Raw genomic sequence first — 18,538 nt, forward strand, 5'->3', positions numbered from 1 at the left:
CCCGCCAGCCTCACCCCACGAGGGCCCCCCACCTACTCCTCGGTCACCAGACCCCCCACCGACACCCCACGATCCCCTGCCTCCCTCTCGGTACACCCCCGATTCCCCACCAACCCTCCCTGGAGACCGAGAAACTCCCCTCCCCTCGGCTCCTTCTCTCACGCACCGAACCACCCCACCTCGCCTCCCAAATCTCCCGTCGGCCCACCCAACCTCCCGCCGACCAGCCCCACTTCCTCCCTCCGACGACCTCGCCTCCCGGATCCCCTCCCTCGTCGACCCCCTGTTCCCCCACGGCACCACCTCCACCCTGCAAGCATCGCCGGCCGAAGCCCTCACCCCCCCGGAACCTCGTCTCCCGTCGCCCCCCCGCGCCGGCCGGAACCCCCGTCGGCGGCTCCATCCTGGGGGCCCTCCTCACCGGGGCCCCTCTCGACACAACCTCGCCGGCACGTCCTCACCGGCACCACCGTCATCACCGCGCCATCACCACCGTCACCTCCGCCTTCCCGCGAACTTCGGCTTCACCGGGCCGTCTCATCAACGTTGGTGAGCCCCTACTTGGGCTCCTCGCACGATCGCGTTGCCCCCACCGTCCCGGTTCCGTTCCGGCAAACGGGACTCCGATCCGTCGACAGTAGTGGCCGGTAGGAAGATTTGAAGATGTTGTTCTTCTATGTTGAGTTAGAGCAGAGAGTTCTTTTGTGTAACTCTGCTAACAGAGAGAGAGATGGGAGTGTTGAGAGTTAATAGTAAATAAAATAAAAGATGTATTAGATTCCGTATGTATGTATGTATGTATGTATGTGTGTATGTATGTATGAGATGCGATGTATGTATTGCGTATATAGGTATTTGGAGGAATACGATAATTGCATGATTATGTATCTCTGAAAAAAATGAGTATATGGCCTAAAGTCACTTACCGGTGGGGCCAACGCACCCGCTGTCTATGACAGGGAGGCCCCACGCGATAATTAAAAAAATAAAGATAATGTTAATGTTTTTATTAATTAAATAAATAGATATATTAGTTAAATTAGTTAATTAGATAATTAGAATAATTAGAGTATGACACGTGGGTCCCCCACTAAATTAATCTGATTAATTAATATTTAATCTTAATTAAAACTTGTGCCCATGACGTTGATGTCAGCATGACATCATGATGATGTCATAATAGCTTTTTATTAAATTATTTAAATCTGTTTTTAATTCCTAATTATTGAATAAAACTTTAAAAATTAATCACATCAAAGTTGATCACAAGATCACAAAATCACAAAATTAATCACAAGATCACAAGATCACAAAATTAATCACATCAAAGTCAGATCAAAATATGGTGTACATAAAAGTTGATCACAAGAACGAGACGAACCCGGATAAACGGTCCATTCGTTTGTCACGCGCCCCTAGCATAGCAAACATGGAACATTTCCATCGTTTCCAGTATGACCGGTAGTAGCCCGAGACCCGGAAAATATCGTCAGATATTCTTCCGACCCGTCTACGACGGATGTTGCTGCGTTAGCTGATGTCTAGCCTGCATCTTGCCATGTCATGCTTTGTGTTGCACCGTTGCTATTATTTATTGTTTCTTCCCCCTCTTCTTACCGGTAGACCCCGAGACTGACGCTGCTGCCAGGTACATCTACGACTCTGCCGATCAGTCCTTTGCCGCAGAGCAGCAAGGCAAGCAAACCCCCCTTGATCATTCCTATATCTCCTATGTCTTTCTCTGTACTTCTTGCATTAGTATTTTGCTACTGTTGTAGTTAGCTCCTATATCTGATGCATAGCTTATTTTTGATGAACTGCTACTTTTAGTCCTGTACTTTAAATCTGCTTAGTATAGGTGGAGCAGTCATCCCCTCTGACCCCGTAGTCCAGTTGCCCCGCTTGTTCTCAAATCTCGATCTCTGATCGACGAGCCAGACCCGACACATCACATACACCCCCCTTAGTTGTACGACGCTATAGAGATACTATCGGGTACCGAGGGTGACACCTCGCTAAGTATTCCTGATGATATCTCTGTAGTATAGCTAGTCGGTCGTGGTTATCGAGGGTGATTCCTCTTTCACCATTCCCGATGACGCCTCTGTCGTGCAACCCCTCAAGTGTGGGACCCCCGAGGGTGATTCCTCTAAGCCCACCTTGACAGGTTCATCGTTCGGAATCCAACGAGGGTGATACCTCGGATTCACCCCGATGTTGCAACCACACAGTTACTCGACCATGTTACTGGGATCTTTGGTGATTAGTTGTAAGACGGGTGGATTCCCGTGAGACTGTGTTGATGGCCTAATTAAAATGTTAATGGATTTGGGTATTTGATCTGGGTTGGTCGGAGACCTTTTCGCACTAACCGGCTACACGGGAAGAATTATGGGTACTCGGCGTCGCGGTATCAGCCGAAGCTTTTCAGATGCCAGCAATGTAGCGGCGCGCGCCCGAGTGGTCCTCAGATGCATCGCTCTTGTGATTAAGGGATGCTAGGACTGACGTCGGCCGCCCACGCCACGTGCAGGAGCGCGAAGGGGAACTGGGCCCACGAACCATTTGTGCTTCGGAGTCAGACCGGCGGGCTGGCCTCTCTGATTAGTCTTAGGTGGGGCTGCGACGTGTCGATATTCCAAGGCCGGGCATGACCCAAAAAAGTATGTCCAGCCAGAGTGTTATCGAGCGTGACGGGACATGTGGTGCACCCCTGCAATGATGAAAATTAATTATTCGGATAGCCGTGTCCACGGTTACAGGACGACTTGGAGTTGTGCCCCGATCTTTTACAACTACAATTGTTACTTAACTGGATCATTAGTTTGCCTCGGGATTGCTTCCTCGCAGGGAGTCGAGGGAGGATCTTTAGGCGTGACGTCACTTTAATATTGCTGCAACAATATGACTATTAATGTTTTACCCGTGTTCTACTCTCATCTATTGCTGCAAGACCCTGAAGATGCTAGTCTTCGATATGACTAGGCCTTCTCTCTCTATTCTCGCATTGCTGCAGTCAGTCCACATAAAACCCCCCTTCTTTGATACTGGTGCATATTTAGCATAGTTCTGATGTAAGTCTTGCGAGTACTTTGGATGAGTACTCACCGCTGCTTTGCTCCCCCCTTGTCCCCTTGATCCGTTTGCTGCGACCAGTTGATGGAGCCCAGGAGATGGAGGTCGCCGCCGGCGACGACTGCTACCCCGACGGTGCCTACTACTACGTGGAGGCCGCTGATGATCAGGAGTAGTTAGGAGGTTCCCAGGCAGGAGGCCTCGCCTCGTTCGATCATTGTATCTTTTGTGCTAGACTTCTCTAAGGCACCCCATGTTTTATGTCTGTAGTCAGATATTGTTGCTTCCGCTGACTCGTGTGTTTATCGAGCTTTCGTATTCTAGCCCTCTAGGCCCCTAGCTTGTAATATGAAGGTGATGTTATTTTATCTGTGTCTAGAGTTGTGTTGTGATATCTTCCTGTGAGTCCTTGGGTTTCATCGTACGCATTTGTGTGTATGTTTAGCGTACGATTAAGCCGAGGGCGTCACAAGTTGGTATCAGAGCCGACTGCCTGTAGCTAGCCCCCTTTCCGACTCCTTGGCTGAAGTTGAGTCTAGTGTTTAAAAAACTTTACTAACACTGATGTTGTGGCTTACGGGCCCACATCTCAATTGGGTGGTATTAGTATCTTTTACTCCTTTCCTATACTCTGGGCTCTACTCCCTCTTCTCTTTCGGGTCAAATATTTTACTAACTCTAACATTAGGTTCTCGAATCACATCGACCCGGAGCGCAGGACTATCTACTCTTTCTCATGAATATATATTACACACACTGTCATTTGACATCCATCAATCTTATTTTCAGATGCGTCCCGCAAGACAGCACGTGCGCCTGACACAGGCCACTGAGACGACTGGGTTCCCGGCCATTTTAGTAGACCTCCTGACCAGGCTGGGATATCGTTGGTACCCCGAGTACACTGTGTTCGAGGATTTCCGCGAGTACAACCAATACCAGTACCAGGATGAGGTTCGCATCTTCGACCAGAGGGGCGGCGAGACCCTCGAGCGCCACGTCTTCTGTGGTATTGGAGTGTCGGTCGAGATGGCCGTCCATGATGCGGCCTACATTGCCATCACCCGTCTCCGTGGAGCGTACCCTCACCTGGAGGAGATCCCTTTCAGATACATCCCGCATGCTCCTGCTGGGGATGAGACTGGGTCTGATCTCACTGCCTACGCTTTTGATGTTCGGGAGCACAGCGACCGTTCCTACGTCGCTGTCTGCGCCCCCTACGTGACGCGTCGCTAAGACGCGCGGTTTCTGGTGCAGTACACTGAGGCATTGGATCGTGCTTTCCGAGCTCTGACTGTGGAGCTGTATGCTACGCGCGCTCGTCTTTACGACGCGTTGACAGAGCTGTAGCCATCACACTGCCCGAGGGTTCCCCCTATGCGCATCCGCGAGCCGAGCAGGACAGCGCTACCATCAGCTTTTGAGTGGACTGATGTTGGTGGTAGAACCCCTGCACTTGGACCTCAACTCCTCGACTGGATGCGGTACCCTCACCAGAGTCACAACGGGATACAGGGTCCTATCCCTACCTTCTATCACCGCCAGCTACCAGGATTCGATCGCCCTCTCCGACGTTGATGTAGCCTTATCGCTACATCTTGTTGTGGTACTCTTCCACCGCGTGCGTGTGCGCCGCCTAGTGAGTCCAGGGTATCGTCTAATGCGTCCGGGCTATCGCCAAATTTCGAATTTGTAATCGTTAGTCTGTAATCGAACTTATGTATGGGTCTGTATGTCGAACTCAACTACTATGGAGTATCTATCGCATTTCCCTTTCATTATGCTTGATTACTTCGTGAATGCGTGCGATGCCTTTACAATTACTTTAAGCTAAACTACCCCTGTTAAATATTTAACAGGATGGTTAGACCAGCTGGCCGCCCGCGTGCTCCTGCCAACGATGCACCACCCCCGCCTCCTGAGTATATGGCGGGGATGATCCAACAGTTTGAGCTGAACCGCTAGTTTATGCAAGGGCTCATGGATCAGTTCCAAAGGCCAAACATGAACCAACCGCAAGGCGTGACACTGCAATACTTCTGCCGCCTCAACCCTGCAATCTATCGCAGCTCAACTCAGCCTCTTGATGCTGATGACTGGCTCCATGGCATTTCTTACGAGCTTGAGTCCGCCAATGTGCCCCTGGCGAGCTATGTCAACTTTGCCGCCTACTTTCTGAAGGGTCCCACTGCTCAATGGTGGGACAGCCACAGGCGCTCTCAGCCCGATGGAACTATCATCACTTGGGCAGAGTTCAAGGCTGCTTTCCGTGCTCGCTACATTCCCCAGAGAATCATGGACCGGAAGAAGCGTGAGTTCCGCAACTTGGTCGAGGGCAACAAGACTGTGGATGCTTATCAGTTGGAATTTCTGGAATTATCTCGCTATGCTCAAGAAGACATTGCGACTGATGCACGCAGGCAGGAGAAGTTCCGTGAAGGCCTCCACCCTGATATCAAGCTGACACTCCTCATTCAGGACTATGCTGATTTCGCCACCCTGGTGAACAAGGCTATTCAGGTTGAGACTGGACTGCAGGAATACAAAGATAGCAGCAAGCGCAACCGTGACATGGGCTCATCTTCGGGCTCATCTGCACAGAAGCGGAAGATCTGGATTCCCAACAACACGTACCATGCACCTGCTCCTGCTTCGAGGCCGTCCTATGCTGCACCTCGCCTGCCTCCTCCACCACCTAGGCAGCCAAGGCTTCCAGCCCCGCCGCCTCGAGTTCCTCCTTCCCGTCCTGAGGACGGGCTCTACTTCAAGTGTGGCCGTCCAGGTCACCGTGCTATAGACAGCAGGCAGAATCCGAATCAGCTGACACTTCCCGCAACTGGCAGTGGCAACAACCAGAACCGCAACTTCAACACTAAGCCTGCTTATGTTCGTGGTCAGGCCAACAACATTGATATGGGTCAAGCTCAAGACCAGCCTGCTGCCGTGATGGGTACACTTCTCGTTAACTCAGTACCTTCTTCTGTATTGTTTGATACAGGAGCATCACATTCCTTTAGGTCGGAAAATTTTGCATACATGCATGACATTAGGAGCGAAGAGATGAACATCCCGATAGTGGTAAACACCCCTGGGGGCGAATGCCGAACCTCTGTGGTTTTCCCCCATGTTCCAGTTGAAATTGAAGGATTAGAATTCCTTGCCAACCCCATCCTACTAAAGTCATCCGACATTGATCTCATACTGGGGATGGACTGGTTGAAAGCTCATACGACATCGATCGTTTGTACCACCAAAACCGTCCACCTCCTACACCCTTCAGATGAATTAGTAAGCTACCATGCTCACCTCGTCCGAAATGCTGAGGCACAATTATATGCCTTGAATGCACTAAATGCGTCGCCTCTTGAAGGGATTGAAAACATTCCAGTGGTCCGAGAATTCCAAGATGTCTTTCCAGAAGAACTTCCGGGGATTCCCCCTGCTCGAGCTGTCGAGTTTGTCATTGACTTGGTACCTGGTACCACTCCTATTGCCAAGCGTCCTTATAAAATGCCACCACATGAACTCCTTGAACTTAAGCAAAAAATTGACAACTCGCTCCGTCTGGGTTTCATCCGTCCGAGTTCCTCTGCTTGGGGAGCACCTTCTCTCTTTGTTAAGAAAAAGGATGGGACAAATCGATTGGTTCAAGACTATCGTCCTATCAACCACGCCACTATTCAGAACAAATATCCTCTCCCTCGGATAAATGATTTGTATGATCAACTTGCTGGTTCCACCGTCTTCTCTAAGCTCGACTTGAGATTGGGATACCACCAGATTCGTGTTTGCAAGGAGGATATTCCAAACACCGCCTTTGTTACTCGTTATGGATCATACGAGTACACCGTCATGTCCTTCGGCTTAACCAATGCACCGGCAACCTTCTCTCGATTGATGAATTATATATTCATGGACTACCTCGACAAATTTGTCGTGGTATATCTGGATGATATTCTGGTATTTTCGAAGAACAGAGAAGAGCATGCTGAACATCTTCATCTTGTACTGGATAAGCTTCGGGAGCATAAACTCTATGCGAAGTATTCCCAATGTGAGTTCTGGCTAGACGAAGTGACTTACCTTGGTCATGTGATTTCCAAGGATGGTATTGTGGTCAACCCCGAACGAATTCAAGCTATTCTTGACTGGACTCCCCCGAAGAATGTCAAGCAAGTCAGAAGTTTTATCGGACTCGCCAGCTATTGCCGTCGATTCGTTGAGAACTTCTCCAAGATTGTGAAGCCCTTAACCAACCTGCTCCACAAGGGTGTTAAGTATGAGTGGACTGATAAATGTCAGGAAAGTTTCCAGACACTCAAGGACAAACTGACGTCCGCTCCAGTACTTGCTCCTCCGGATACGAAAAGGGATTTCGTCATATACTGTGATGCTTCTCGTCAAGGAATAGGTTGTGTCCTCATGCAGGATCGCAAGGTGATCGCTTATGCTTCACGTCAACTGCGTGCTCATGAAGATAACTACCCAGTTCATGATCTCGAGCTTGCCGCAGTCATTCATGCATTGAAGGAATGGCAACAATACCTTGTCGTTAATCGCTGTGAAATCTACACCGACCATCAAAGTCTGAACTACTTGTTCACTCAGCCGGAGCTGAACCTACGTCAACAAAGATGGATGGAGCGTATAGCAGATTTTGACTGTAGTATATCATATACCCCTGGCAAGGCTAACGTAACGGCTGATGCCTTGAGTCGCAAGTCATACTGCAATCACCTCCAGGTTCATCAGGTTCACGATCGTCTGCAAGAGGAATTCCGTAAGCTGAACCTCCACATTGTTCCTCAGGGTTACCTTGTTCCCCCTCCTGAAGAGTGTCAAAAGATAAACCTTCGTGTTGTTAATTAGGGTTCCCTCAGTAACCTAGTGGTTGAACCAGATCTTGTGAGCTCCATAAAGAATCTGCAAGGCTTTGACGATGACGTCGACAGGATTAAGAGCTATATTGCGAAGGGTAAACCCTCCTTTTTCACTGTTGATGAAGATGGCGCCTTGTATTTCAAGGGTCGCCTATTCGTCCCAAATAAGAAGGAAAATCTCAGGATGACCGGGAAGGTGATGGAAGAAGCTCATGACACACCCTTGTCTATTCACCCGGGTAGTACCAAGATGTACCAAGACATCCGGCAAAGATTCTGGTGGCCCAATATTAAACAAGACATTGCACGCTATGTGGCAGAATGTGATATATGCCGGCGTATCAAAACAGAACGCCAAAAGCCTGCTGGAACTCTGCAACCTATCCCTATTCCTGAGTGGAAATGGGACCGTGTTGAAATAGACTTTGTCACTGGTTTCCCCAGATCTCAGAAAGGTAATGATGCTATTCTTGTCGTCATTGATCGACTCTCCAAAGTTGCACATTTCCTGGCCGTGAAAGAAACGATTAATGCTAGTCAGCTGGCAGATCTTTATATGTCAAGAGTTGTTTCACTTCACGGTATTCCGTTGGTAATCAGTTCGGACCGTGGCAGCTTATTCACTTCAAAATTCTGGGAAAGTTTTCAGAAGGCTATGGGGACTCATCTGTCCTTCAGCACTGCATTTCATCCTCAATCGCAGGGACAAGTTGAACGAGTCAACCAAATTCTCGAGGACATGCTTCGAGCTTGTGTCATTTCTTTCGATAAGAAATGGGAGGAATCTCTCCCGTATGCCGAGTTCTCATACAACAATAGCTATCAAGCTAGTCTGAAGATGGCCCCTTTCGAAGTATTGTATGGGCGAAGGTGTCGAACTCCTCTGAATTGGTCAGAAACTGGGGAACGATCACTCTTCGGTCCAGATATTATTCAACATGCCGAAGATCAAGTCCGCATTATTCATGAGAATCTGACGGCTTCTCAGTCTCGTCAGAAGAGTCAGTATGACCGTCATCATCAAGATATGGTCTATCAACCTGGCAAAAAGGCTTATCTTCGTGTCACACCAATGAGAGGTGCACACCGTTTCGGAATCAAGGGCAAGTTAGCTCCTCGTTATATTGGTCCTTTCACTGTTCTCGGAAGGCGTGGAAGAGCGGCTTATCAATTGGAACTGCCGGCGAACCTTTCTCAGGTTCACGATGTCTTCCATGTTTCTCAGCTCCGTCGCTGCTTCAAGGACCCTATTCGAGAAGTGGATCATGATATGCTTGAGCTACAACAAGACCTCTCTTATAAAGAGCATCCGGTCCGCATTCTCGACCAAGCTGAATGTAAGACTCGTCGCAAGGTCACCAAGTTCCTTAAGGTGCAGTGGTCAAATCACTCTGAAGATGAAGCCACTTGGGAACGCGAGGATCATCTTCGTGATGAATACCCGGGCTTTTTCCCTCTACCCCTTAATTCTCGGGACGAGAATTCTTGTTAGTAGGGGAGAATTGTGACATCCTCGACTTTTGCTACAGTAAATATTGTAATTAAGCTACAGTGATCACCCGCTAATGATGCCACATCGTCGAGAATTACCGTCGTTGATCCGCATTGAATTTCTATTCGGATTCAGAAATTGAAAACAAAAGAAAAGTATATTTATAAATTCATATTAACTATTAAAGGAAGATATGTATAGAAAGAAAGTATTAAAAATAATAACGATAAAAGAAAGCCTAAAAGAAATATATAAACTTAAATAATAATGAATAGTAAAGTGGAAAAGAAATAAAAAAAAAAGAAAAAAAAAGAAAAAGGAAAAAGGAACCCCCCACCCCCTGGCCCAACTGGGCCTATAGGCCGAGCCGGCCAGGCCACCCTCACCGTAGGGGAAACCCTAAGCGACCGAACCCCTCCTCCCGTTTCCCAGTGGCCGCTCATGAGCCCCCCTCCCGCTCGCCTCCCATCCCGCCAGCCTCACCCCTCGAGGGCCCCCCACCTACTCCTCGGTCACCAGACCCCCCCACCGACACCCCATGATCCCCTGCCTCCCTCTCGGTACACCCCCGATTCCCCACCAACCCTCCTTGGAGACCGAGAGACTCCCCTCCCCTCGGCTCCTTCTCTCACGCATCGAACCACCCCACCTCGCCTCCCAGATCTCCTGTCGGCCCTCCCAACCTCCCGCCGACCAGCCCCACTTCCTCCCTCCGACGACCTCGCCTCCCGGATCCCCTCCCTCGTCGGCCCCCTGTTTCCCCGCGCCACCACCTCCACCCTGCAAGCATCGCTGGCCGAAGCCCTCACCCCCCCGGAACATCGTCTCCCATCGGCCCCCCGCGCCGGCCGGAGCCCTCGTCCGCGGCTCCATCCCGGGGGCCCTCCTCACCGGGCCCCCTCTCGGCACGACCTCGCCGGCACGTCCTCACCGGCACCACCGTCATCACCGTGCCATCACCACCGTCACCTCCGCCTTCCTGCAAACTCCGGCTTCACCGGGCCGTCTCATCAACGTTGGTGAGCCCCTCCTCGGGCTCCTCCCACCATCGCGTTCCCCCCACCGTCCCGGTTCCGTTCCGGCAAACGGGACACCGATCCGTCGACGGTAGTGCCCGGTAGGAAGATTTGAAGATGTTGTTCTTCTATGTTGAGTTAGAGCACAGAGTTCTTCTCTATAACTCTGTTAACACAGAGAGAGAGATGGGAGTGTTGAGAGTTAAAAGTAAATAAAATAAAAGATGTATTAGATGCCGTATGTATGTATGTATGTATGTATGTATGTATGTATGAGATGCAATGTATGTATTGCGTATATAGGTATTTGGAGGAATACGATAATTGCATGATTATGTATTTGTGAAAAAAATGATTATATGGCCTAAAGTCACTTACCGGTGGGGCCAATGCACCCGCTCTCTATGACAGGGAGGCCCCACGCGATAATTAAAAAAATAAAGATAATGTTAATGTTTTTATTAAATAAATAAATAGATATATTAGTTAAATTAATTAATTAGATAATTAGAGTATGACACGTGCGTCCCCCACTAAATTAATCTGATTAATTAATATTTAATCTTAATTAAAACTTGTGCCCATGACGTTCGGGACCCGCTGGTCAGTTGACCAGTCAAATGTTGATGTCAGTATGACATCATGCTGATGTCATAATAGCTTTTTATTAAATTATTTAAATCTGTTATTAATTCCTAATTATTGAATAAAACTTTAAAAATTAATATTAAATAATCCGTAAGTCAGATCAAAATATGTTGTACATAAAAGTTGATCACAAGAACGAGACGAACCCGGATACACGGTCCATTCGTGTGTCACGCATCCCTAGCATAGCAAACATGGAACATTTCCATCGTTTCCAGTATGACCGCTAGTAGCCCGAGACCCGGAAAATTTCGTCAGATATTCTTCCGACCCGTATATGACGGATGTTGCTGCGTTAGCTCATGTCTAGCCTGCATCTTGCCATGTCATGCTTTGTGTTGCACCGTTGTTATTATTTATTGTTTCTTCCCCCTCTTCTTACCGATAGACCCCGAGACTGACGCTGTTGCCGGGTACATCTACGACCCTGCCGATCAGTCCTTTGCCGCAGAGCAGCAAGGCTAGCAAACCCCCCCTTGATCATTCCTATGTCGCCTATGTCTTTCTTCCTACTGCTTGCATTAGTATTTTTCTACTGTTGTAGTTAGCTCCTATATCTGATGCATAGCCTATTTTTGATGAACTACTACTTTCAGTCCTGTACTTTAAATCTGCTTAGTATAGGTGGAGCAGTCATCCCCTCTGACCCCGTAGTCCAGTTGCCCCGCTTGTTTTCAAATCTCGATCTCTGATCGACGAGCCAGACCCGACACAGCACATACACCCCCTAAGTAGTACGACGCTACAGAGATACTATCGGGTACCGAGGGTGACACCTCGCTAAGTATTCCCGATGATATCTCTGTAGTATAGCTAGTCGGTCGTGGTTATCGAGGGTGATTCCTCTTTCACCATTCCCGATGACGCCTCTGTCGTGCAACCCCTCAAGTGTGGGACCCCCGAGGGTGATTCCTCTAAGCCCACCTTGACGGGTACATCGTTCAGAATCCAACGAGGGTGATACCTCGGATTCCCCCCGATGTTGCAACCACACAGTTACTCGACCATGTTACTCGGATCTTTGGTGATTAGTTGTAAGACAGGTGGATTCCCGTGAGACTGTGTTGATGGCCTAATTAAAATGTTAATGGATTTGGGTATTTGATCTGGGATGGTCAGAGACCTTTTCGCACTAACCGGCTACGCGGGAAGAATTTCGGGTACTCGGCGTCGCGGTATCAGCCGAAGCTTTTCAGATGCCAGCAATGTAGCGGTGCGCGCCCGAGTGGTCCCAAGATGCATCGCTCTTCTGATTAAGGGATGCTAGGACTGACGTCGGCCGCCCACGCCACGTGCAGGAGTGCGAAGGGGAACTGGGCCCACGAACCCTTTGTGCTTAGGAGTTAGACCGGCGGGCTAGCCTCTCCGATTAGTCTTAGGTGGGACTGCGACGTGTCGATATTCCGAGGCCGGGCAGGACCCAAAAAAGTGTGTCCGGCCAGAGTGTTATCGAGCGTGATGGGACATGTGGTGCACCCCTGCAGGGATGAAAATTAACTATTCGGATAGCCATGTCCACGATTACAGGACGACTTGGAGTTGTGCCCCGATCTTTTACAACTACAATTGTTACTTAACTGGATCATTAGTTTGCCTGGGGATTGCTTCCTCGTAGGGAGTCGAGGGAGGATCTTTAGGCGTGACGTCACTTTAATATTGCTGCAACAATATGACTATTAATGTTTTACCCGTGTTCTACTCTCGTCTATTGCTGCAAGACCCTGAAGATGCTAGTCTTCGATAGGACTAGGCCTTCTCTCTCTATTCTCGCATTGCTGCAGTCAGTCCAGATAAAACCCCCCTTCTTTGATACTAGTGCATATTTAGCATAGTTCTGATGTAAGTCTTGCCAGTACTTTGGATGAGTACTCACCGCTGCTTTGCTCCCCACTTGTCCCCTTGATCCGTTTGCTGCGACCAGTTGATGGAGCCCAGGAGATGGAGGTCCCCGCCGGCGACGACTGCTACCCCGACGGTGCCTACTACTACGTGGAGGCCACTGATGATCAGGAGTAGTTAGGAGGTTCCCAGGCAGGAGGCCTCGCCTCGTTCGATCGTTGTATCTTTTGTGCTAGCCTTCTCTAAGGCACCCCATGTTTTATGTTTGTACTCAGATATTGTTGCTTCCGCTGACTCGTGTGTTTATCGAGCTTTCGTATTCCAGCCCTCGAGGCCCCTGGCTTGTAATATGAAGCTGATGTTATTTTATTTGTGTCTAGAGTTGTGTTGTGATATCTTCCCGTGAGTCCTTGTGCTTGATCGTACACATTTGCGTGTATGTTTAGCATACGATTAAGCAGAGGGCATCACAATTATTTCCCAATGATGTATGGCTATCCTATGATGTCTGATTAGATCCGTTTTGTCCTATGGATTGATTGATAATCATGATTGGTTTGAGTTGCATGTTTTATTATTGGTGCTGTCCTATGGTGCTCCTTGTGTCACGCAAGCGTGAGGGATCCTCGCTGTAGGGTGTTGCAATGTGTTCATGATTTGCCTATGGTGAGGTTCTTGAGTGATAGAAGCATAAACCCGAGTAGGTGGGTTGTTGCATATGGGAGTAAAGATGACTTGATACCTTATAATGCTATGGTTGGGTTTTACCTTAATGATATTTAGTAGTTGCGGATGCTTTATAGAGTTCCAATCATAAGTGTGTATCACTACAGGAATCACCTTCTTTGCCGTCTGCCATCACAGACGGCAAAGACAAATACCCGGACGGCAAAGACCGTACCACGGCCGGCAAAGATTGTCACGGCCGGCAAATTTTCTGCTTCAGCCTACGACGGCATAGGACATTCTTTGCCGTCAGCCCCCTCAAAGCGGACGGCAAAGCTCTTTGCCGTCAGCTTCCCTGAGGAGCTGTCGGCAAAGAGCTTGAGACGGCAGCCCAGAGGCGTTGCCTCCGTTAGGGGTTAACGGAGGCTCTTTGCCGTCTGCCTGGTGGTCAATCTTTGCCGTCTGCCTGGTGGTCAATCTTTGCCGTCTGCCGTGTCCTCCCCTCCCCTCTCTCCACTCCTGCCCCTCCCTCTGTGCCCTCTTCTTTGCCGTCCGCCCCCCAGCAGCAGACGGCAAAGAGCCTATATGGGTGCCCAGGAAGCACAGCTGGGTGCCATGTGGCACCTTTGTCGTCTGCTGGCTGATGGCAAAGGCCTTTGCCATCAGCCAGCAGACGGCAAAGAGCCCATATTGTCACTATTTTGTTTATTTTATGTTATTTCACAGCAATAATATATATAATTCATAGCACATATATGATATATAGTTCACAACACATATATGATATACACATAAAGTTCACCAATGTCATTTGTTCATCAATGGACATCCATATATCGAAAGAAACCAACATATACAAAGTTTCATCCATATATATATACATATAGTTCCACATATATTGTTCATCAACACATTGTTCATCAACACATACAAAGAACCAACACATTGTTCATCAACTCAAATAAAAAAGGAAACTAAAGCACTCCAACGCCAGCTTCCATGCATGTAGTACATCCAATCTGCAAAATGGGAATAAGAACGTAAGTTCAAGAAGAACAACAACATATATGACAAATAAGCTAAATTGAAGAAGAAAGAGAAGAAGCAATAAGAGAACAAGGAGAAGAAAAACAAGAAGGAGGAGGAGGAGGAGGAGGAGGGGAAGGGGAAGGAGAAGGAGAAGGAGGAGGAGAAGAAGAAAAAAGAAGAGAAGAAGAAGGAGAAGAAGGAGGAGAAGAAGAAGGAGAAGAAGGAGGGCTCCTTCTCCTTCTCCTTCTTCTTCTCCTCCTTCCTTCTCCTTCTTCTCTTCTTCTCCTCCTCCTTCTTCTTCTTCTCCTCCTCCTCCTTCTTCTTCTCCTTCTCCTTCTATTCTTCTTCTCTTCTTCCTCTTCTTCTTCCTTCTCCTTCTTTTTGAGCTAAATATTCCAATTATGTCATTTTAGAGGAAAAGAAGCTAAGTATATAATATTCATGAGCTAACCAAGGTTCTTATGCCATTTTGAGCTTATTACGGTATTTTGGAGCTAAATGGGCTAACTATGTCATTGTTGAGTTAATTAAAGCAAGGATAATATGAAAGAGGAGAATAAAGAGGAGGAGGAGGAGAATAAGAAGAAATCAAGAAGAAGGAGGAGGAGGAGGAGAAGGAGGAGGAGGAGAAGGATAGAAGGTCCTTGGCCTTCTCCTCCTCCTCCTCCTCCCCCTCCCTTCTCCTCCTCCTCCTCCTCCTCCTTCTCCTTCTTCTCTTCCTCTTCATCTCTTCTTCTTCTTTCTTTTCATTTTGAGCTTATTATGGTAGAACAAGAAGAAGAAAGAGGAGGAGAAGAAGAAGAAAGAGGAGGAAGAGGAGAAGAAGAAGAAATCAAGAAGAAGAAGAAGAGAAGGAGGAGGAGGAGGAGGAGGAGGAGGAGAAGGCCAGGGGCCTTCTCCTCCTCCTCCTCCTCCTCCTCCTCCTTCTTCTTCTCTTCTTCTTCATCTCTTCTTCTTCTTTCTTTTCATTTTGAGCTTATTATGGTAGAAGAAGAAGAAGAAATCAAGAAGAAGAAGAAAGAGGAGGAAGAGGAGAAGAAGAAGAAAGAGGAGGAAGAGGAGAAGAAGAAAGAGGAGGAGGAGAAAGAGGAGGAGAAGAAGAAGAAGAAAGAGGAGGAGGAGAAGAAGAAGAAAGAGGAGGAGGAGGAGAAAGAGGAGGAAGAGAAGAATAAGAAAGAGGAGGAGAAGAAAGAGGAGGAAGAGAAGAAGAAGAAAGAGGAGGAGGAGGAGAAAGAGGAGGAGGATAAGAAGAAGAAAGAGGAGGAAGAGGAGAAGAAGAAGAAATCAAGAAGAAGGAGGAGGAGGAGGAGGAGGAGAAGGATAGGCCTTCTCCTCCTCCTCCTCCTTCTCCTCCTCCTCCCTTCTCCTCCTCCTCCTCCTCCTCCTCCTCCTCCTCCTTCTCTTCTTCTTCATCTCTTCTTCTTCTTTCTTTTCATTTTGCCTATTTCTTCTCCTCTTCTCCTCTTGTTGGAGCTAAATTACCTAATTATGTCTTTTTTGAGCTAAATATTCCAATTATGTACTTTTAGAGGAAAAGAAGCTAAGTATATAATATTCATGAGCTAACCAAGGTTCTTATGCCATTTTGAGCTTATTACGGTATTTTGGAGCTAAATGGGCTAACTATGTCATTGTTGGGTTAATTAAAGCAAGGATAATATGAAAGAGGAGAAGAAAGAGGAGGAGGAGAAGGATAGAAGGTCCTTGGCCTTCTCCTCCTCCTCCTCCTCCTCCTCCTTTTCCTTCTTCTCTTCTTCTTCATCTCTTCTTCTTCTTTCTTTTCATTTTGAGCTTATTATGGTAGAAGAAGAAGAAGAAAGAGGAGGAGAAGAAGAAGAAAGAGGAGGAAGAGGAGAAGAAGAAGAAATCAAGAAGAAGGAGGAGGAGGAGGAGGAGAGAAGAAGAAAAATCAAGAAGAAGGAGGAGGAGGAGGAGAAGGAGGAGGAGGAGAAGGATAGAAGGTCCTTGGCCTTCTCCTCCTCCTCCTCCTCCCCCTCCCTTCTCCTCCTCCTCCTCCTCCTCCTTCTCCTTCTTCTCTTCCTCTTCATCTCTTCTTTTTCTTTCTTTTCATTTTGAGCTTATTATGGTAGAACAAGAAGAAGAAAGAGGAGGAGAAGAAGAAGAAAGAGGAGGAAGAGGAGAAGAAGAAGAAATCAAGAAGAAGAAGAAGAGAAGGAGGAGGAGGAGGAGGAGGAGGAGGAGAAGGCCAGGGGCCTTCTCCTCCTCCTCCTCCTCCTCCTCCTCCTCCTTCTTCTTCTCTTCTTCTTCATCTCTTCTTATTCTTTCTTTTCATTTTGAGCTTATTATGGTAGAAGAAGAAGAAGAAATCAAGAAGAAGAAGAAAGAGGAGGAAGAGGAGAAGAAGAAGAAAGAGGAGGAAGAGGAGAAGAAGAAAGAGGAGGAGGAGAAAGAGGAGGAGAAGAAGAAGAAGAAAGAGGAGGAGGAGAAGAAGAAGAAAGAGGAGGAGGAGGAGAAAGAGGAGGAAGAGAATAAGAAGAAAGAGGAGGAGAAGAAAGAGGAGGAAGAGAAGAAGAAGAAAGAGGAGGAGGATAAGAAGAAGAAAGAGGAGGAAGAGGAGAAGAAGAAGAAATCAAGAAGAAGGAGGAGGAGGAGGAGGAGGAGAAGGATAGGCCTTCTCCTCCTCCTCCTCCTTCTCCTCCTCCTCCCTTCTCCTCCTCCTCCTCCTCCTCCTCCTCCTTCTTCTCTTCTTCTTCATCTCTTCTTCTTCTTTCTTTTCATTTTTCCTATTTCTTCTCCTCTTCTCCTCTTGTTGGAGCTAAATTACCTAATTATGTCTTTTTTGAGCTAAATATTCCAATTATGTCCTTTTAGAGGAAAAGAAGCTAAGTATATAATATTCATGAGCTAACCAAGTCTCTTATGCCATTTTGAGCTTATTACAGTATTTTGGAGCTAAATGGGCTAACTATGTCATTGTTGGGTTAATTAAAGCAAGGATAATATGAAAGAGGAGAAGAAAGAGGAGGAGGAGAAGGATAGAAGGTCCTTGGCCTTCTCCTCCTCCTCCTCCTCCTCCTCCTTCTCCTTCTTCTCTTCTTCTTCATCTCTTCTTCTTCTTTCTTTTCATTTTGAGCTTATTATGGTAGAAGAAGAAGAAGAAAGAGGAGGAGAAGAAGAAGAAAGAGGAGGAAGAGGAGAAGAAGAAGAAATCAAGAAGAAGAAGGAGGAGGAGGAGGAGGAGGAGAAGGATAGGCCTTCTCCTCCTCCTGCTTCTCCTCCTCCTCCTCCCTTCTCCTCCTCCTCCTCCTCCTCCTCCTCCTCCTTCTTCTCTTCTTCTTCATCTCTTCTTCTTCTTTCTTTTCATTTTTCCTATTTCTTCTCCTCTTCTCCTCTTGTTGGAGCTAAATTACCTAATTATGTCTTTTTTGAGCTAAATATTCCAATTATGTCCTTTTAGAGGAAAAGAAGCTAAGTATATAATATTCATGAGCTAACCAAGTCTCTTATGCCATTTTGAGCTTATTACAGTATTTTGGAGCTAAATGGGCTAACTATGTCATTGTTGGGTTAATTAAAGCAAGGATAATATGAAAGAGGAGAAGAAAGAGGAGGAGGAGAAGGATAGAAGGTCCTTGGCCTTCTCCTCCTCCTCCTCCTCCTCCTTCTCCTTCTTCTCTTCTTCTTCATCTCTTCTTCTTCTTTCTTTTCATTTTGAGCTTATTATGGTAGAAGAAGAAGAAGAAAGAGGAGGAGAAGAAGAAGAAAGAGGAGGAAGAGGAGAAGAAGAAGAAATCAAGAAGAAGGAGGAGGAGGAGGAGGAGGAGAAGAAGAAGAAGAAGAAAGAGGAGGAGCTTATTATGGCATATTTTCTAATGTTTCTAATCTTCAAGTGCATTGCATTCATCTTGATCTTGTGATCGTCACGCACCTCG

This window comes from Hordeum vulgare, chromosome 2H (genome assembly GCF_904849725.1).
Source record: "Hordeum vulgare subsp. vulgare chromosome 2H, MorexV3_pseudomolecules_assembly, whole genome shotgun sequence".
NCBI classification, from domain to species: domain Eukaryota; kingdom Viridiplantae; phylum Streptophyta; class Magnoliopsida; order Poales; family Poaceae; genus Hordeum; species Hordeum vulgare.